The following is a 21,855-nucleotide window of genomic DNA, read 5'->3' on the forward strand; positions in this document are numbered from 1 at the left end:
CTGTGGTTGACTGAATTACCTCTCCTTCCTCAAATCGGATATCGATGAGCCCCAGGCAGTTCGCTGTGTTGTAACCGAGTAGGCAGCAGCCTTTCGTAGGTCTGCGTATGACATGAATGGTGGTGTCAAGAGTTTGTCCATTGTGTGTTAGGCTTCGTTGGTACTCCAATTCAGTGCAGGTGAAGTGCGGAGCCCCATTGAAATATTATTGTGTCGTTTCTCAAGAGTTCTGGTCTGCCTGCTCTCCCATAATGTTTACTGTTGCGCCTGAATCGACCGGAAAGCAGTAGAGTTTGTTTCCTATGTTGATAGAGATCCTGGGCGATTCCTGGTCATCTTGGATGAGATTGACATATTCATCCAGCTTACTGTGGTCGTATTCAGCATTGTAGTCATATTGGTACTGGTACTGTTGGTCCCGGTATGGCTGGTGTGGATATGGGGGTTTGTCATATTCATCTCTGTAGCAGGCGTATTGGTCTTGCGGGTCGTACTCCTAGTTCAGGTCTTGGGTTGACATCTCTTCCACTGCCCTCACGTACCTTCTCTGGCCTTGGTAGAGCGATGGGTTGAACCTCAGTGGGTAACCTGGAGGTGGGGGCTGCCAGTGGTATGGCCTCCCTTGAGGGTGCACGTTCGGTCGAGGTGTGGGAAACGGTCTCCCTTCTCTGCAGATGGATTGAAAATGCCCTTCTCTCCCACAGTTGGGAGCATTTCTGATTCGAAGCCTGGCAGGTCCCCGAATGTGGGAAGTTCATGCCACAACGGTAGCATTGTCGTACTGACCTGGGAGGCGCTTGGCAGCTTGGTCTTCCTATTGGCAACCACCTCTCGCCCAGCATTTGTGCTTGTGGTTGCAGCTCCGCAATGGTTTTCGTGGCGGTCGTGCTTGGGTCCTGGATTGTTTTCAATGGAGGCAGCCTGGGCATCCACTCTCTCAAATATTCTGGCCAGTTCACTCACTTCGTCTGTGGTCAGCAGCTTTTTTAGTAATTGTTTTTCGGAAGGTTGAGGGCATTGATTAGGGCAGGGAAGTTGTCATTCTCTCAAGGGGTATGGTTTTGACAATGGTTGTGATCTCCCCTGCCACGACGTTGATGAACATGTTGCATAGAGTGGGGATTTGTCCTCACCTGCCGCTGTCAGGATTAGTCAGGCGAGTACAAAGGCAGCGAATATGGCAAGGGAAATGTGCACTAAAGCACACAGTGAATAGCTTCGAATTAAACTACGTGCACACAGGAACAACGACTCATGTATGCTAGAACCCAGGAGTGCAAATAGAGAGTGACAACAAAACCAATATATGAAAAGGGATGTGGGGTAAGCACCTGACCGCGAGGAAAGTCGGCAAGCGCCTTACCCCCAATTGCTGTTACAGGTACTGACAGCGCTAAACCCACGTGGAGGGCAAGCAATGACAGGATCTGTGAACTAACACTCTTGATGGTATTAAATAAGGGAACTAAAGAACTGTACTCACGAGGACGAGATAAACCTCTTGAATGTCAGCTAGCCCACGAATCCTGTTGATGAAACTGGGACCCCGAAAGGCTAGAACAGCAATGGGAGGAAAACTAAATACCTAAGTTGGAATAGTGATTACAAATTAGTGAGGAAAACATAAGCATTCACACAGGAGCTAGCTACAACCGCACACCACACCTAATAATCAAATGGGAAATAAATGCAGAAGTGCAATGGAAAACATGGAATGGATCCCAATAGAAAGTAAGGATCAGGAGCAGGGAAAAACGAAATAACCAATGCAAACTTCTCCCTACCCCTCCAAGGAAAAGACAGGAAGCTAATCTAAGAGGAAGGCTAAGGCATACGGGTTTACAGCAGCAAAGGACAGAGTCAAAGAAATATAGAACACAGACAAACTGGGCTGCATCTAAAAGGGGAAAGCACTGAGAAATGCTGCCTGCAAACAGAGGAAGACAAAAAGGGAATCAAGGGAGCAGAAATCAATTAGCGCATGAATCCGAGATTCAGGGCGGAGGAACAAGAAAACAGGAACTAGGAACTAGGTACAAAGGCAAGGAACAAGGAACAAGGGACTAGTCACAACAGGAACACTGCAAACGATGACCAGCGCTGGACTGAAGTAAGACTGAGGCTTTTAAAGCTGCTTAACGAGCACACGCCTCAGGTGTGCTGATTGCTGCACCTGCAGCCACAGCTGTTACCTATCCTCCACCCAATCTTGTCCTGCAAGGGTGGAGGTGGAGCAGTGGGCCAGGCATTCTGGGAAGCATAGTCATTTGGTTAAAGAAGCATGCTGGCTGTCAAAAACCTGGAATGGATCCGGAAGGGAAGTAGCTTGGAAAATAGGGATTTAGCGCTCCCAATTCATCACAGCACTGTAGCATAAGGTTCGGAGGAAAGGTCCAGTAGGGAATAAACCCCAAATCATGCCCCCAAGTGGTGGGAACGGGAGCGAAGGGAGCGAGTCGTGACAGCCGCCTTGACAAAATGGTTGAAATACTCTATTACACTCTTTCCACTGTGGTCCTTTGTCACTTTCAGGTGTGAGCGTGAATGGGAGTGGTTTCCTCAACAGGACCACCTTGAATGTAGGAGGTGCAGTGGGGGCTGGAGCCCCAGCGCGGGCAGGGGAGCTTGGGCCGCTCATCGTCACTGCGGCGTAAATTGTGGTTAAAAATAAATGATGCTGGTGCTGCGTGTCCGGTGGCAGGAGGGGTGCACAGTACCTTTGTGTTCGCTGACCTCCTAGTATCACTGGCCAGGCCGAGATGTGTACACCCTCTTTGCAGGGTCCAGGTCGGTACACCCCGGAATGTGGCTGCCTGCCTCTTCTGAGGTATTGGTACTGCTGGGTGATGATGGCTGCCACGCTGTGTTTCTCTGCAGCTGAAAGCTTGTCCCTCACTGTGGGCTGCTGCGATCAGTGTCTGTGTGTGCAGGGCGGGATTGCCATGGCTGCTACCAAAGTCCTTGCCGAGCGGGATCGCTCTGAAAAGATATCTTGATGGGCAGGATCGCCGGATACTGGAGTGTTTGATATGGGTGGGATCACCCTGTGGAGGCAGACATCTGAACACGGGCGGGATCGCTGTGTAATGGAGCGGGCTAGGTGGGATCACCGACCCGGAGCAGGAGGAGAAGAGGATGCCAGTGCGCGAGCAAAAACCTTGTTGCCAGTTGTTGCGGTCACCCGAACAGAAGGACACGACACCAGTTAACTAGCAGGACCTTCCCTTTATTCCACCTTCCTTCACCAACTACAAACCAGCAACTGCTGCGCCTCCGAAACCCAAACTCCTCCCTTTCCTCCCCCCTCCAGCCTGTTGCCTCGACGCTGCCTTAAAGGCACAGAGGCTCGTAACAATCTTGAGGTTTTAGTACGTTGTTCATTCATGTTGTCTTACTTTAATTTTTCTTCTAAAAGCTGAATGTTGGCCTGCAACAACTGAACTTCCATACGTTATACAGAGAAGCTGCAGGGCTTCATTTGTGCCAAGGCTGTCCGGGGCTGGGGCCATGGGCATAGCTTACAGCATACGGGCACTTGTAATGTACTGCCTACACTTGTGCTTCCTCTGCTGGCGAGCCCACATCCAGAATGGGGTAAAGTGATAAGGCAGCAAGGGCAGCGTTTAATATCCTTACACACAGCTCCCTCAAGGGCAGTGCCTGGGAAGCAGCATTCCATTCTTCTAAGATAAAAAACAAAGAGAGGAATGGAAAGGGCCAGAGAACACAAAAAGTCACATCCCTTTCTCTCTGTTTTGCCGCGATTATACGGCATAACAAGAGAAAACATTGTCAGTATGTGTAGAGGCACGTTTTTTGAAAGCTTTCTCTTTCGAATTTAACCACAAGTGATACAAAAAGTAACATTTCTAAAAGGACTCAATTTGGAACAGTTTATTTTACATTTGGTTAAAAAAATGCATAATGCAAACCTTGGACCTTGTTGTATCGGGCGAACATCCCTATGGCTATCATGATCTCCCACATTTTTCTGACAACCTACACTTTCTACATCCTACATTGTACCGCACTCAGTGCCTGATTCTGAGGTACATGCAAAAAACGAAAAGTTTTGTTCCATGATGGAACACAACTTTTCTTAAGAGCAACATATTCTGTTAAACTAAGAATGTGGCAGCCAGGATTCAAAGACTCGACTTTTGCATGTGCCTGATTTAAGGCCTGCCAAAAGTACAAGAAACCCTCCGCAATGCAGGCTAGGCACTGCGCGTTGATTCGCCGGGCAAAGCCCTGCGTTTGCATGTAAAAAAAAAGGAGTTAAAATGCCACACTGGCTAGGTGTCGTTTACAACTCTGTACATATTTTTAATTCACAATGAAAGCATTTTCCAGGCAAGCAGCACCACTTTTCGGATTAACTGAAAGCTCAAGGACACTTTCGTAATTCAGAAAAGTGGCAGACGTTTTAGAAATGCTCGCAGTGACTGACAGTGGAGATCACGCTGCCCCCAGGGCTCTGCTAATGCCGGTACTGTCGGGACTAAGGGCTAGCTAGCCTTTTGGTTGTAGCCCCTGGGCTTCTATATGGGGCTACAACCAAAGGACCTGGTGCTATAGCCCCCTCAGGTCGCCCTAGCAACGTCTCTGCCGTCTGCCCACAACAATAGATGTCAGCAGAACAGGCCCCTTCCGATGCTTCGACCCACCCTCGGATAGTAGTGCTAGAAACTGGAGGGGAGAAAGTAGGTTTCCCAAACTACTTTTCTGCTGAGCTTACCATCGGGCGTTGAGTTGGGTGGCACATCACAAAACCTGTAGTAAACTTTTTTTTACCTGACAATTGTTGTTGGACTTCTTCTAAAGTGTGCCCACAATTTTACGATGTATTTGTTTTCTGTGTTAAGTTTACCATGTTTCTATCAGTAAAATCTGCGACACCCCGAATCTTTGGGTCAGTTGTAAGCGAACAATCAAAATACATTTTAGAGGAATGGGGCAGGTGAGGTGAATCCTTGCTGATTATCCCCCCCACCAACTTACAGATCTAAGTTCATTTATGTTTTTTCCTCCAAGTACCATTGCATTTTCCTCAAATTGCCATACATTCAAGTTATTGAAGATTTTCCCTGAAAATGATTTCACGTTTGGGGCATCTTCCCCTGTCGCCGCAAGAGTTGCTTTTATTTTAATGCTCTTTGCCACTAGCCCATAGCTCTTAACATTGACTCTTCCGCCTTACCCTACTCCCTTAACTTCAAACACTCACCCCAAACCTACTATACATGTAGTACATGTAAAAAGCTCCCTCTGAAAATACTTCTAGTATTAAAGGCTCCTCAATTAAAAACACTCCATGATTAAGCTACTGGAGGAAAAAGCAACAAAATAGTTTTATGCTGGTTTGAACTTACATAGCTAGAAACGAGCATAATAGCATATACAGCATCAACTCACATGTTTCCGAGGGTTCTAGGTTATATTCAGGGTAGTAGAAGGCTGCCTGAAAAAAAGAATCCTGCTGACAGCATTCCAACACTTTTATCTCATGTATTAATCAAAGGGTGCCCGTGAATGTCAGTTGGAGTGAAGCAGCTTGTGAGAGTTACCTTTGGACTTAACTCAAGTATATACCTTGTCACTGCAATTTAGTAAAGAAGTTCACTTCCCTTACCTGAGTATCAGACTTTCATTTCACCCCACAACACTGTCGATGAGCTGGCTTGAGGGAAGGGCCAGGATCCTGCAGCTGTCCAGAGTGAGCAGCGCCTAGAGGAAAAGAAGGAAGCTGTTGAGACCACAGGAGGGGACATCCAACGGCCCCCTGCCCGCCAAGGTGAGCTGACCCCTGGCCCACAGCCCACTAGCAGTTGCATGGCAGGAAGGGGCAGCTGGGGCAGGAGTTTGACTGTATATTGAAGTTGAGCATCAGTGGGGCAACCTTTTAAGTATTGTTGCTACAAGGAGCTACAAAGAGTTGTAGCAGTTCCCAGCGTGGCCAACGTGACCATTTAGCCACTGGTTCACAGCAGGGCCACCTAAAAAACAAATTGGGCCACTGGTGCTGCACTTCCCAGCGGGGCCACCTTACAGTTATATGGCTACTGGAGCAGTATTTCCCAGCGGGGCCACCTTGCAGTTTCTGCCCACTGGAGTTAACATATGGTAGCAGCTGTTGTAGCAGCATTTCCCAGTGAGGACACCTTTATATTCCTTTTGGCAATTGGAGCAACACACCTGATCACTGGCACAGATACAGCCTGGGAGTAATTAAGTAGTTAGAGGATCGAGCACCAGAGGGGCCACCTTACAGCACCTGGCCACTGGCACATAAAATGGTCTGGAAGAGATACTTCTACTGTCATAGCCTCTGTAGAGTTGAGTTATCGACAGTCACTACTACAGAGGAAAATACAGCAGCAGTCCAATCACAAAGGACCTAGTGGCAAGCAGGTCACTTACCTGAGCAGTAGCATGAGCCTGAAATGTGTTGGAGTGATGGGTGCTGGAGCACCGCGATCACTTCAGAGTGAGAGCTTTGCTCTGTTTGCGGTCTCTCTCTCTTTAATGGTGACATCATCCTTGCTCCGTGGGGTGATGGTGATGTCCTGACATGCGATGGAATCTGGAGGAGGAACAAGGATATGTTCGCAAGCCATTGCCTTGCCTATCTTTTCTTCTGAGGCTAGAGGAAAGAACGTAGTGCGTGCCTTTACATGGGGTCATGGGTCCTTCCTGTGCTAATGACAGCTCTGCAGCTGGTGATTGGGGGCTGCAAACCTGGGTTATGAGCAGCGCTCATGTCGGAGTGTTACCAAAAGGAACGTGAAGGAAAGTTGTTTGTGGCGTCGATCACCTTCCATTCTGGCATCATCTTGCCCCAGAAGTTACAGTACTGTAACAAGTTGTGTTTGGCCCAGTTTGCATGGTGACCATTGGAGCGAGCAACATCTGGTTGCTCCAGAATTTACAATGATTGGGTTGCAGGAAAGGTTCTGCATCTTTCTTAGGTTTGGTGAATTGACATTGAATTAGTGTGTCAATATATGGAGATGGTGTTTACTCAGGACAGATCGTCATTCAAGGCCTGTAACTGCACTGTCCGATTAAAGTTATGCAATTCTGTTTTGCTTGGGTTAATCCAGGTATTACACTTTTGATTTGGGTGTGTTTTGGCTGATGAGAGTATATATGACGTGGCCGCTGGAATAGCAATGGCTACGTTTTTGAGCATGGAATTACCTGATTATGTTTGTGACAGCAATGCATTAGTAAACAGTGATGTGTCTTGAACTAACAATTTTTCTCCCACAGGACCAACGTTTATGTTATGAACTTTAAGGTTAGGGTGTTATGTTCACAAAAAGTTTAGAGTTTCAATATTTGGATTGCAATTGTATCACCTTCTGTGTGGTCGAGGGTAATGGATGTAACATGGACGTGACTTGCGTTGGGAGAATGTTAGTCGTTTTGCCTTGTAACAATTTTTTGGATGTTTGGAACCCGGCACATGTTTTTATAGAGGTTTTTCTGACATACATGCCACAAGTATTGGAGTCTTGAACCGGGCACATGTTTTTATAGGGGTGTTCTGCCACCTGTGCCACAAGTATTGGGGTTTGCTACCGGCACACATTTTATAGGGATGTTCTGCCACCCGTGCAATATGTATTGGGGTTTGGAACCCGGCACACGTTTATAGGGGTGTTCTGCCAACCGTGCAACTAATATTGGGTGTTGGACACCGCACTTGAGGGGGTTTCCTGCCCATGCCGTGGGGAGATGGACAGCTGTACCTTGGGGGTGGTCCTCTCCATCTGCCGTGCACAGTAGTGGGTCCCTGTGGTCTGTGCATTTTGAGCATTGATTATTTGTTCTGGTTTCGTATACTAGAGGGTGAAGGGTGTACTGTGTTTCAGTGCACCTTAGTTGTTGGCAAGATGAATAGGGTGCTGTTTTGGGAGTGCGTGGCATAGTGATGTTTTGAGAGTTAGGGCTGGTTCCTTGGTTTGAGTGTCTGTTGTTAGGCCTGCGACAGGTTGTGAGTGTTTTGTATGGTTGTTTGACTTCATTGTAGGTTGTTGAAGAAACGAGATAGGTGGGAGCATGTCTCCTTGTTCTTCGGAATGGAGTGAGTGGGATTTACATTGAAGTTTGGAGTGGAGGTGGCCTGAAATGAAGGTCTGATACTGCAGGTAAGGGAAGCAAACTTCTTCAATAAGTTCCAGTGACAAGGTATACACATCGGGTTAGTCCAAGGGTAAGTAAGTAGGAATGTACACAGGAGACATCCACTTGCCTCCTCTCTCACAGGCTGCTTCACTCCAACTGACCATTCATGGAACTTACAGGACACTCACACCACAACATTCACAGGCATAACATTCCGTCAGGTATTCTCTTAGGTAGGCATTCATGCAGGACCAAGGCAGAGAATACAAGACACAACAAATCTCCCTCCTCAACAGAAACCAAGATAAAGGTACGGAAAGGAGTACGAGGGAAAATACACAGGGTAATGCCACCAAAGTATGAAACCAACAACACTCTGGCCACCTCCACTCCAAATTCCAATCCAAATCCAAATCCCACTTGGTCCATTCCAAAGAACAAGGAGATATGCTCCCACCTACCTTGTCCCTTCAATGACCTACAATGAAGCCAAACCCATCCAAACCACTAAATGTCTGTCGCAGACCTAACAACAGACACTCAATCAAAGGAACCAGCCCTAACTCTCAACGCACCATCATGCCACACAATCTCAAAACAGCACCCTCATCCATCCTGCTGCCAACAACTAAGGTGAACTAAAAGACAGCGCCCCGTGGGGTGAAATGCTCTCCAAGCAAAATGCCACAAGAACGACAGTGGACCCAGCTCTCATCCCAGTGAGCGTATAATTCATTCCTTGCTGACACGCAATCCTCGCATAGCCTCTGTCACGGTACCTTCAACATCCATGGGAGTGCAGCATGGGTTTCCCCCTAAAGTCTGTGCCCACCTCTATTACTGGCTTCTTCTCTAACCCGATAGTTTCTTCTTGTGCAGAACCCAACCAAATTTCTACTTCCCATCTCCTTCTTTTCTCTAATGATGAGCCCTTTAGGTGAAATGAAATGTCTGATACTGTAGGTAAGGGAAGTGTACTTGTTCTTTAAGTTCCAGTGACAATGTATATACATCTACAAAATACATATACAAAAAACAAAAAGGAAATACTATGACAACCGAATCTTCAAAGCACCAAACACCCAAAAAGAACAGTTTAAAATCATAAATGAAATAACATATCCACCTGGCTGCAACAGCATGCCAATACCATCAAAGAAACTATGCAATGACCTAGCAGACCACTTCAAAAACAGAATCATTACCATCCAACAGACCATACAAAACAGACCATGCGAACAGACTATGGAACCCAGCTAGCCCTACGAGGAAATCCTAAACAAACTCCGAAGCTTCCCAGAAATATCAGTGGAGACATTCGTCAAACTGGTAAATCAAAGCAACAAAACAGGTTCCCCTGTGGATCCCTGCCTCCTGGACATATACAAATCAATCCTTTCACAAGGAACACCCATGGAACACCCTAAGAATGTCTTCAACCTCTCAATCTCAATAGGGAAAGTGCCACAATCCTTCAAATCAGCATAGATCAGGTCACTACTCAAAGATACAGCAGGAAATGTAGAGGACCTCTCCAATTACAAATATTCGGAAGGGTACCTGGTTACTGCCTTTCTCTGCCCAGGTGGGTACACAAATATCAAAAAAACAGATGAGCAGGGTCAGGTGGATCTATCTGCTGTAGAGTGACCAATTCTATATCTCTGTGTGGGACGCCCCAAGCGTGGGTGAACACAGAATTATCACAGAATCAGTTTACTGCATTAAAGTTTTATTTTAAGTGCAGTTGGTGTGGTAATACACTGTTTTTTTCACAAAACATAGGACATTCAACATTCAGGAAGTACAGAGTATAGTACCTGATTTGGGACAATCAAGTAGTTAATATTTGAGATGATCTGATTCTAATGTGTGTTCATTCTTGTCACGCCGCAGGGAAACTGGCGGCTTTGGAAGAAGTGGAAGCTGCGCCCGCCCTAGCGGGTTCCATCACGTATATTTTGAGCGTGCGGTGCAGGTCTAGTCGTCGTTGCAGCATTCCTGACCTTGGTATTTAAGCCTTTTCACTTCTGGGGTCAGGTGCGTTGCAACGTACAGTGTTTTCGTCCTGTTCCTGCGCCGCTGACATTTTTCTGTGTAGCAGCCTTTTCCCTTCCGTATTCTTGTTTCACTCCTTCTTCCCTTGCTTTCGCTCCGAACCTTCTTTTGTTTTATTTCCTCGCCTACTTTTCCTCCCCTCCTTTGTCAGTTCCGTTCCCATCTAAACCCCTTCCTCCCTTCCGTCTTGAGATATTCCTTCTATTCTTTTTCCGTCTTTCCTAGTCTCCTCCCTGTAAGGAATTCTCCACTCTTGTTCCTCTTCTTATCCTCCCTCTTTCCTTTCGGTGATATCCCGGATTCACGACCTCAGCCTGTCTTGTGGATTGCCTCGTCCAGCCCTTTTTCTGCTAATTTGTACCAGAGTTACCTCCCGTTGATTCCCGTGTACCGACCTCTGCCTGCCATTTGGATTGCCTCGCCTAGTCCTCTTCTATTTATTGTTCTGGAACTTTCATTGATCTGGTCCTTACCCGATTCTTCCTGGAATTTCTTCGATAACTGGACCGTGTTCATCCGATTCCTCTCCTCCGACTGCAGCCTCCGGAAGAGGTAACTAATACCTCACTACGCTTGAAGATCTTAATCTTCCGGGGTTTTTTGTGCCTTTGGCTTTTTCCCTGTATAACTGCGCCCGAGGAGGGTTGCCACAGATCACCCAAAGGGTGTCACTGTGGCGTCCTACCTTGGTCGTCCCTATCTTCAAAAAAAGGGGTGAAGGCTCGAACTAAGGACAATCCAAAGCTATCTCAACGCCGGAGACTTCAAGGTGAGGAGGAAGGGGAAGAAGGGGAGTCTGGGGTATCACAGGAGGAAGAGGAGTCTACTGACCTTCCTGACAGATTGCAACGCCTGGAATACGACATGGCCACTCCACAGCAGGTTCAGGAACTTGTAGCAGCCGTCCAAAACTTGAGCCTGGAAGTCCAGAATCTAAAAGGCACAAACGCAGTGCTACAACAGAGGATGGCAGAGCGAGAACTACCGACGACTGATTTGCCTCCCTTACCGTTAGTCTCTGGGAAGTTTGATGGGACGCCCAAAAGGCTAAAGGAGTTCTTGGATGCGTGTCACTTACATTTCTCATTTCGTCCACATGCCTTTACTTCCGGACATACCAAGGTTGGCTTTATGATAACCCACATGTCTGGCAATGCCTTGACTTGGGCCACCCCTTTAGTCAATAGAACTGATCCTGTGCTCCAGGATTATGAGGCTTTCAAGACCTTGATGAAACAAACCTTCCTCCGAACAGAGAGCACCTTTCTGGCCTCCGAGGATCTGTTGGACATCCGACAAGGAAATTCAGACTTAATGTCCTATATCACCTCATTTAAACAGATCGCTGCGGAAGCTGGATGGCAAGAACAAGCTCAGTATGTCATCTTTCGGAGGGGTCTGCGAGAAGAGTTAAAAGATGAACTTGCACGTATCGAACGCCCCTTAACTTTTGCCGATCTAATCACTGCAACTCTTCGGCTCGATTTCCGGCTGTCTGAACGGCGAGCTGAGCGACGTAGGATTAAGAGTGGTCTTCCTATGCCCCCAGCTACTTCTCCTTCTGCACCACCTCCCTCTTCTCGTCTCCCGCGGGAAGAGCCTATGCAGATCGGCATTACCCGTTCTCCTCTCTCGGCAGAAGAACGTAGGAGGAGGCGAGAAGGGAACCTAAGTATGTACTGTGGATCTTCAACTCACCTGCTTCGAGAATGTCCTGATGTGCCTCCAAGACGCTCGGGAAACGAGCACCCTCGGTAAATTTGGGGACATATTACTGAGGGAAGGAATCCAGTCCCTTTGTTACCCTCTCAGTCACCACTTTGGAGTGTTCTGACGATGATCGACTGATGGTGATGACTGTCACTCTTCTGAACGGCCAGACCTCAATTCAGACTCAGGCCCTTCTGGATTGTGGGGCCGCAGGTAATTTTATAGACACCCACTGGGCAGAGAGTCAAGGACTGACTCGGATAGCTAAGACCGAGGATCAATCGGTGGAGGGAGTTGATGGCGAACCTTTGAGCTCAGGCCTTATTACCCATTCTACTGAAGTCCTCACCATGCGTATTATGCAACATACTGAACGCCTTTCCTTTGATATTATCAGAGCTGCTCACTTCCCTTTGATCCTAGGCATAGGATGGTTGCGTCGGCATAACCCTACCATTGACTGGTCTAGAAACCTGTTAAGTTTTCATTCAACCTTCTGCAAAGCAAGCTGTTTACCGAAGCCAACCTTTTCCATGATGCAAACTTCCTGTGGGATAGAATCCAAATCCATACATTGCTTACCATCCTATTTAAATAGTTACGCTGAAGTTGTGACAGAGAAAATACCGTTAGAACTTCCTCCTCACAGACCCGAGGATTGCTGCATAGACCTGCACCCAGATGCCTTAGTCCCATTTGGTCGTATGTATCCCTTGACTATGCAAGAAAGACATTATCTGAGAGACTATCTCGACAAGAACTTAGCTAATAAGTTGATCAGACCTTCTAAATCTCCTGCTGGTGCCTCCTTATTCTTCATTCCCAAGAAAGACACGCAAGAGCTACGCCCCTGTATTGATTACAGAGGATTAAACAAGGTAACCATCAAAGACAGATATCCTATGCCTCTCATCTCTGAAATCATACATGCCGTAATGTCGGCCACAGTATTTACAAAACTAGACTTACGCAACGCGTACCATTTGCTTAGGGTCCAAACCGGAGATGAGTGGAAGACTGCCTTTAGGACCCCTTATGGTCTGTATGAGTATCAAGTGATGCCCTTTGGCCTTGTAAATGCTCCATCAATATTCCAACGTTTCATGGACAGACTTTTTTCGGATCTTTTAGGACACTCTGTCATCGTTTATCTTGATGACATATTGGTCTTTTCCCACTCACAAGTCGAGCATAACACTCATGTCAAGGAAGTATTTCACAGACTCAAAGACAATCAACTCTCTGTCAAATTGGAAAAGTGTGTATTTTCGGCCACGTCCATATCATATCTGGGGTACATTCTTTCCTCTGAGGGAATTGCCATGGACCCTCAGAAGGTCAATGCTATTCTAGACTGGCCGTCTCCCAAATCTGTTAAGGATATCCAAAGGTTCCTTGGGTTATCGAATTTCTACCGAAAGTTTATACCCAACTTCTCTCAACAGGTACTCCCGATGACCTCACTTCTTAAGAAATCTTCCTCTCCTTTCCAATGGTCTTCTCTAGCCGAAGAGAGTTTCCAACAACTCAAGCAAGCCTTCTGTTCAGCTCCCATATTAAGACAACCTGACCAGCTCCATCCTTTTATAGTAGAAACCGACGCATCTTCTGCTGCTATCGGGGCAGTGTTACTGCAAGAGTATGAAGGGAAGGAACATCCAGTGTCCTATTATTCCAAGACACTTAACCCCAGCCAACGTAACTACTCTGTGATAGAGAGAGAATTGCTGGCTATGAAATTAGCGTGCACAGAGTGGCGACACCTTCTCCAAGGTGGAGAACACCCTTTTACCCTCCGAACAGATCATAAGAATCTACAGGTATTACGCCAATTTGAATGTTACAACACAAGACAGGCAAGGTGGGCACATTTTTTCGCCCAATTTGATTTTAACATTACTTACATTCCGGGTGAACATAACTTAGTGGCAGATTCCCTGTCTCGACGTAGTGACTACCTGTCTGAGCAAGAAACAACTACAGAACTGATGTTTGCAAGAACCCAGAGGATAGGAGCGGTGGCCACATTCCTGCAACAGGTCAAGGACAATTCTGGAGGGAGATTTGAAACAGAAAAGGTTAACAACAAGAGCGATTATGTAATCAAGGAAGGTTTATATATGGTTAAGGACAAGTTGTATCTGCCTACTACGTCATTAAGGAAGACAGCATTATCCTGGTGCCATGATACCAAGATTGCGGGCCATCGTGGAATTCGGAATACGCAAGAACTCTTATCGAGATATTTCTTTTGGCCTAGGATGAAGGAAGAGACCAGGCAATACGTCCAGTCTTGTGTTACCTGTCTTCGTACCAAGTCTTCCACACAAAAACCTCTGGGATTGTTGGAATCCGGTGCCATTCCCACAGGTCCATGGACCACTATCTCGACCGACTTCATTGTAGAGTTGCCAGTGTCTCAGGGTTGTACCTGTATAATGGTGGTCATCGATTCATTCACTAAGATGGCACATTTTTCACCCCTACCTGGTATACCTTCTGCATCTCGCATGGCTGAAGTCTTCTTGAGTGACATATTCAAGCTACATGGTATGCCTACTAAGATCATCTCTGACCGTGGCAGCCAGTACACTTCTCATTTCTGGTCTGCCTTATGTAAGTGATTAGGCATCGAAAGGGCCTTGACCTCAGGATTCCATCCACAATCGAATGGACAAACCGAACGTCTTAATGGTACTTTGGAGCAGTATCTCCGGTGTTTTGTCAACCAACAACAGGATGATTGGGTCCAGCTACTCCCTACGGCAGAATTTGCATATAACAACACCTGCCACTCTGCCTTAGGTTCCAGCCCTTTTTTCTGCACGTACGGGTATCATCCCCGTATCTTTCTTCCCTTAGCAAACATTGAGTCCTCGGTGCCCTCTGTGGAAGCTTCTTTAACTACTATTCGGGAAGCCCAAGACAAGGCTAGACTAGGACTCTTAGAGGCTCAAGAAAGGAATCGGACCCAAGCTAATAAACACAGGAGACCAGTGCCCAATTGGGGAGTCGGATCAAAAGTACTTCTGTCCACTAAATTTCTACCACGTTGGGTTCACCCATCTAAGCTGTCCCCTAGATATATAGGACCATACAAAATAACACATGTAATCAACCCAGTAGCCTTTCGCTTACAGCTACCTGCTCGATTAAGTCGGGTACATCCGGTGTTTCACACCTCTCAACTGAAGACCTTTATGGAAGATAGGTGGTTCCGTAGAAGGAAGAACACTCAGGTCCCTCCAGACCCCACTGAAGATGTCTATGAGGTATCCCAAATTTGTGACTCTCGGTATCATAAGGGACGTCTAGAATACTTAGTCCACTGGAAAGGATACCCGACGTCTGAAGACACATGGGAACCTAGAGCACATTTAAATACACCTCTTCTATTGCGTAGGTTCCATTTCAGACATCCCAATAAACCCGGTGGGGTGGACCTTAGGAGGGGGCATACTGTCACGCCGCAGGGAAACTGGTGGCTTTGGAAGAAGTGGAAGCTGCGCCCGCCCTAGCGGGTTCCATCACGTATATTTTGAGCGTGCGGTGCAGGTCTAGTCGTCGTTGCAGCATTCCTGACCTCGGTATTTAAGCCTTTTCACTTCCGGGGTCAGGTGCGTTGCAACGTACAGTGTTTTCGTCCTGTTCCTGCGCCGCTGACATTTTTCTGTGTAGCAGCCTTTTCCCTTCCGTATTCTTGTTTCACTCCTTCTTCCCTTGCTTTCGCTCCGAACCTTCTTTTGTTTTATTTCCTCGCCTACTTTTCCTCCCCTCCTTTGTCAGTTCCGTTCCCATCTAAACCCCTTCCTCCCTTCCGTCTTGAGATATTCCTTCTATTCTTTTTCCGTCTTTCCTAGTCTCCTCCCTGTAAGGAATTCTCCACTCTTGTTCCTCTTCTTATCCTCCCTCTTTCCTTTCGGTGATATCCCGGATTCACGACCTCAGCCTGTCTTGTGGATTGCCTCGTCCAGCCCTTTTTCTGCTAATTTGTACCAGAGTTACCTCCCGTTGATTCCCGTGTACCGACCTCTGCCTGCCATTTGGATTGCCTCGCCTAGTCCTCTTCTGTTTATTGTTCTGGAACTTTCATTGATCTGGTCCTTACCCGATTCTTCCTGGAATTTCTTCGATAACTGGACCGTGTTCATCCGATTCCTCTCCTCCTACTGCAGCCTCCGGAAGAGGTAACTAATACCTCACTACGCTTGAAGATCTTAATCTTCCGGGGTTTTTTGTGCCTTTGGCTTTTTCCCCGTATAACTGCGCCCGAGGAGGGTTGCCACAGATCACCCAAAGGGTGTCACTGTGGCGTCCTACCTTGGTCGTCCCTATCTTCAAAAAAAAGGGGTGAAGGCTCGAACTAAGGACAATCCAACGCTATCTCAACGCCGGAGACTTCAAGGTGAGGAGGAAGGGGAAGAAGGGGAGTCTGGGGTATCACAGGAGGAAGAGGAGTCTACTGACCTTCCTGACAATTCTCTATAGGCTCCTTGGGAAGGAGGATAGAGAATTTAGTGGAATCATCAACAGATGGGTTGCCCATAAGGTGAGGGCGTTTATACAGAGTTGAACAACAACATATAACATGTCAACACAACAGTGTTTCAGCCTTTTTGTGGGGAGCTAGGTGAGCTCTAGTGTTGTAGGCCTTCATCAGGACAGGAGTGTCTTTAGGAGAGGAATATCCTATGCAGTCGAATCCGAGGAGCACAGTGGCTCAGAGTTTGAAGTGGGAAAATCCACTTCCACGGGATGGTGTCTTCATCTGTGCAAAAAAGGCGCAGTCGTACTTGATGCGAGTGCGCAGCGAGGAAGTGAGGAAGGATCTCTGCAGCCTCTGCCTGAGAAACACTGCACGATCCTTCCTCGCTGTTCACTCGCATCAAGTACGACTGCGCCTTTTTTGCACAGATGAAGACACCATCCCGTGGAAGTGGATTTTCCCACTTCAAACTCTGAGCCACTGTGCTCCTCGGATTCGACTGCATAGGATATTCCTCTCCTAAAGACACTCCTGTCCTGATGAAGACCTACACCACTAGAGCGCACCTAGCTCCCCACAAAAAGGCCGAAACGCTGTAGTGTTGACATGTTATATGTTGTTGTTCAACTCTGTATAAACGCCCTCACCTTATGGGCAACCCACCTTTGATGATTCCACTAAATTCTCTATCCTCCTTCCCAAGGAGCCCATAGAGAATGAACACACATTAGAATCAGATCATCCCAAATATTAACTACTTGAATGTCCCAAATCAGGTACTATACTCTGTACTTCCTGAATTTTGAATGTCCTATGTTTTGTGAAAAAACAGTGTATTACCACACCAACTGCACTTAAAATAAAACTGTATTGCATTAAACAGATTCTGTGATAATTCTGTGTTCACCCACGCTTGGGGCGACCCACACAGAGATAAAGAATTGGTCATTCTACAGCAGATAGATCCACCTGACCTTGCTCATCTGTTTTTTTGATACCTCTCCCAATTACAGACCCATCTCCAACATACCGTTTCCAGCTAAACTGCTCGACACTTACATATACTGAACAACCCAAGAATTCATAGAAGAGCACCACTTACTAGATCAGGCACAAGTAGGCACAAGTAGGCTTCAGACCAATGAGAGGAACTGAATCAGCACTCCTCTCAATATGGGATGACCTAAAAGCAAACGCAGACTCAGACAACAGCACTGCTTTGAAAATTGTAGAAGAACTTGGAATCACCGGCAGCATCCTACTGTGGTTCAAATCCTTTCTAACAACAGAACAGAGACTATACGGATGAAACCTTTCAAATCCAACCCAAGAAAATCCTCATGCAGAGTTTGATATGATATGATAGGTTATTTATAACGTGCTTAATACCCAGAGAGCGCTGACCCGGGGATCGAACCTGTGTAGCTCTGTTTTGTTTTGCTTCAAAGGCGAGCATGTTGCCCCTGATCTATCCTCCCGAGACCACAAGGATCATCCTTCTCCCTGTTATTATTCAACATCTACCTGTCTCAATTAATCAAGATAATCAAAAGACAGGGCCTCACCTGCTACAACTACGCTGATGATACACGAATAGTCTACAAAATACAATACACTCAAGAAAAAAACACAACACTAGAGAACTGCCTTTGTGAACTATGCAACTGGATGAACTCAAACTACCTCAAACTGAACCCAGGCAAAACAGAAATAATGATCATCACAAAAAACGGAGGAGACAACCACTACATCCCTTGGCTAAGGGAACTCGGTACAACCCCAGACCCATCGTCGATTGTAAAAAACCAGCGAGTCCTGATGGACAACAAACTTACTCTAGAGCCACAAGCAAACGCTCTAATCAAGAAATGCTTCTTTCTCTTGCGAGCAGTAAAAAGGATCCTACCATTCCTGTCATTCACCGGCAAAACACTTACCATCATCGCTCTCATCATGTCCAGGGTAGACTACGCCAATAGCCTATATCTGTCACGGCTCGCTCCCTTCGCTCCCGTTCCCGCCACTTGGGGGCATGTTTTGGGGTTTATTCCCTACTGGACATTTCCTCCGAACCTTATGCTACAGTGTCCTGATGAATTGGGAGCGCTAAAACCTTATTTCCCAAATTACTTCCCTTCCGGATCCATTCCAGGTTTTTGGCAGCCAGCATGCTACTTTAATCAAATAACTATGCTTCCCAGAATGCCTGGCTCACTGCTTCACCTCCTCCCTTGCAGGACAAGGCTGGGTGGAGGATAGGCAGCACCTGTGGCTGCAGGTGCAGCAGGCGGCACGCCTGAGGGGTGTGCTCGTTAAGAAGCTTTAAAAGCCTCAGTTTGCTTCAGTCCAGCGCTGGTCATTGTTGCTGTGTTCCTGTTGTGACTGGTCCCTTGTTCCTTGTTCCTAGCTTTTGTGCCTAGTGCCCAGTTCCTGTTTCTTGTTCCTCTGCCCTGGATTTCGGATTGTTGTGCTTAATTGATTTCTGCTCACTGGATTTCCCTTTCTGTCTTCCTCTGTCTGCAGGCAGCCTGTCTCTGTGCTTTACCCTTTGATGCTGCCCAATTCGCCTGTGTTTTCTGTTTCTTTGTTGCTGTCCTTTGCTACTGAAAAACCTGATGCTTTAGTCTTTCCCTTTATAGATTTAGCTTCCTGCCTCAAGGTTTCCTTTTGTGATATCATTTTCCCTGCTCCTGATCCTTACTTTCTATTGGGATCCATTCCATGTTTTCCATCTCACTTCTGCATTCATTTCCCATGGATTATTAGGTGTGGGTGTTATTGTAACTAGTCCCAGTGTAAATGCCCTTTTGTTTCCTCACTATTTTATATCACTATTTCTACTCGCCCCTTGACTAGGGTCTTATGTATTTAGTTTCCTCCACCCATTGCTGTTATAGCCTTCAGGGTTCCTGTTTGATCAACTGGGTTTGTGAGTTTACTGACATTCAAGTGGTCTTTCCGGTCCTTGTGAGTACAGTTTCTAAGTTCCTTATTCTGTATCATCCAGAGTGTCAGCTCACAGATCCTGTCCTTGCTTGCCCTCTACGTGGGTTTAGCGCTGTCAGTATCTGTAATAGCATAGTGGGTAAGGAGTTTGCCGACTTTCCTTTCAGTCATAAGGAGGTTCTAAGTGCTTACCCCACATTCCTTTTCATATATAGGTATTATTGTTTCTCCTGGGTTTTCGTATACACAAGTCTTGGGTTTTGTATGCACATATTTAGATTCAAAGTTGTACACTGTGAGATTCCGTGCACATTGCCTTCTTCCTTTCTTAACAGAATGACCAGCCGTTATTCCCGTTTGAATATGGCCAATTTAAGAAAGAAAGGCAGCAAGGTCACTAACAAGTTAGTACAGAAAGTTTCCCCTAAGTCTACCTGTGACAATCAAATCATTGATCCTGACTTAAAAGAACTCCTTGATACAAATGGGTATTTACGTGCTGAGTATTTTACCCACAGGATGGCCCATCGTACATTGCCTGATCCTAGTTCTGTCTTTAATTTTGATCCAGATTCTATGTCCGCACAAGCCTTAGCAGCGGAAAACAACACACTGTTAGATTTATTACACACGAGAACGTCTGTTGTTGAACCCCATGATTCCGGTTGTGCTCTACCTCAGATTGAACAGTTTCATGATTCAAACATAAAGAATGGAGGGGTTCATTGCATATCTTCTGTTTTCAGCCCTCAGTCAACTGCTTACTCCTCTGCACAAGTACTTACTGTAGTCCCTAATGTCAAGAGGTCTGATGTCAGTAGTCTGCTTAAGGGTAACACAGACCAAGTCGGTAAGAGTGAGTATAGATCACAAAACCTGCAAGCAGCAAATGACAATGTACAATCAGTGCACACCCGGATGGTTAGGGCAGGATCCAGCCCTGATGCCACCATGCCTTCCCCTGTGCCTACTGATAGGGATGTACAGTTAAGGCGGGGCATGCTAAAAGCTGAACTTGAGGAGTTAAAACAAGAATACATTACTTTACTAGAGGAGAATAAGACTTTACGGTCTTTTCTGAATACACCTCAAACTTTATCCGTTGATGAAGTGAATACTGTTCAATCCCTGAGTGCGGAGGTTTTTGTAGGTCATGATACTTGTCAATATGAAGATTCTATTGGGAGTGAAAGTTCTCTTTCTAGCACAACACTTATTCAGGGCACAGGTTCTGACAATTGTTCTACCGTTTGTCAGGAATTGCCGTTAACTGAAGATTTACAAGCCACTCCTTTACCTAAGATTTCCTGTTTAGCAGTCAGTCATAATTCTGAGCTTGAACACATACATGCTTCTGATTCCCAAACACAATCCACAATGGTGGCATACACAGAATCAGTCACTACTGTAGGCTTAGGTTCAGCCCTTGATCTAGCTGCTGAGACTGAAGTAGACATTCAAGCTGATGTGGAAAACGATGCTACCTCTGTGTTCGCTCCTTCTTCTGCCAATTTTTGTCTCAATGAACAGTCAAAGACAGTACAAAATTAATGTTTTGATGGACTCATTCCACAGTATACTGAACCAAAGACCCGGCAGGCAATTCCTGAACTGTTGATTGTTAATATGCCACTTTCAGAAGCTAAGTCAGAGGAATGGACATTTGACGAAATCCTGATTAACAGAGACTTTACTATGGTGATTCCTCTGGTTGATTTTGACTTTTACAAAGGAAGAGACTCTGTGTCATCCACTAAGGAGAGGGACGGCATGGTTACAGCTCAGTCTTTGGTTACTGGTGCCAAGGAGTCAACCGCCCTAAAGGTGCATTCCGTTCCTGAGCCACAAATGTGTCTGTCGACTTCTGGGACTTCTGTTTGTCCTCCTACAACCATTGACTCTTCGATTATCCAGTCCACGGCTCTGCAGTCATCATTGTCTAACGTGTCTTCAATCAATGAACAATTGCTATGTCTGCCAATCACTCAAGAGCCTTCACCATGTACGTGGTCAGAGTCAAAGACCTTGACAAGTTTGTCATCAGCTAACGAGACGGCTCCAGCTTGCATGCCCTCAGCCTCTGAATTTCCTCTGGCATGCCTGTTTTCGGCTACAGTGACTCATCCAGCGGATTATCCTTCAGCCATGGAGCCTCCGGTAGCACATCCTGAGTGCCTGTCTTCGGTCCCAGAGCCTACTGCTAGTTTGGCTTCAGTTCATGAAAGACCTGTATCCTGCTCAGCCTCGCTGCCAATATCGGAGGTGCACCTGTCTGCTCTGTTTGATCGTGTTGCAGATTCATCTACTTCAGAGCTACCTCCTAAATCACAACCATTTATTACGGATGAAGGTCCAATCTGCCCTTCTTATGCTTCAGGAGGATCACCAGAAGGCCTACCTCTTACACAAGTTAATTCTCCCAACTGCTTGACTGTAGAATCAGCACCTCCCGCATATGCTACATCTGAGTCTGAGACTTCTGCCAGAAACATCAAGCTGGATCACGACTCGGGAGGGCCTTACGT

General features: G+C 46.4%; 1 protein-coding gene across 3 annotated transcripts in view; it reads right to left on the minus strand.

Annotated features, from left to right (window-relative positions):
- Positions 1–21,855, minus strand: part of TRANK1 (tetratricopeptide repeat and ankyrin repeat containing 1) — a 2,632,183-nt gene that overhangs the window by 2,590,015 nt on the left and 20,313 nt on the right. For 2 of the 3 annotated variants that reach the window (XM_069613201.1, XM_069613199.1), the window contains exon 2: positions 5,633–5,727. The exons of the other annotated variant lie outside the window; for it this stretch is intronic. The gene's annotated coding sequence lies outside the window, so the exon portion shown is untranslated. The remainder of the gene's footprint in view (positions 1–5,632; positions 5,728–21,855) is intronic. 3 annotated transcript variants of the gene reach the window in all.

This window comes from Ambystoma mexicanum, chromosome 5p, assembly GCF_040938575.1.
Source record: "Ambystoma mexicanum isolate Mex_15411 chromosome 5p, UKY_AmexF1_1, whole genome shotgun sequence".
In the NCBI taxonomy this organism is placed as follows: Eukaryota; Metazoa; Chordata; class Amphibia; order Caudata; family Ambystomatidae; genus Ambystoma; species Ambystoma mexicanum.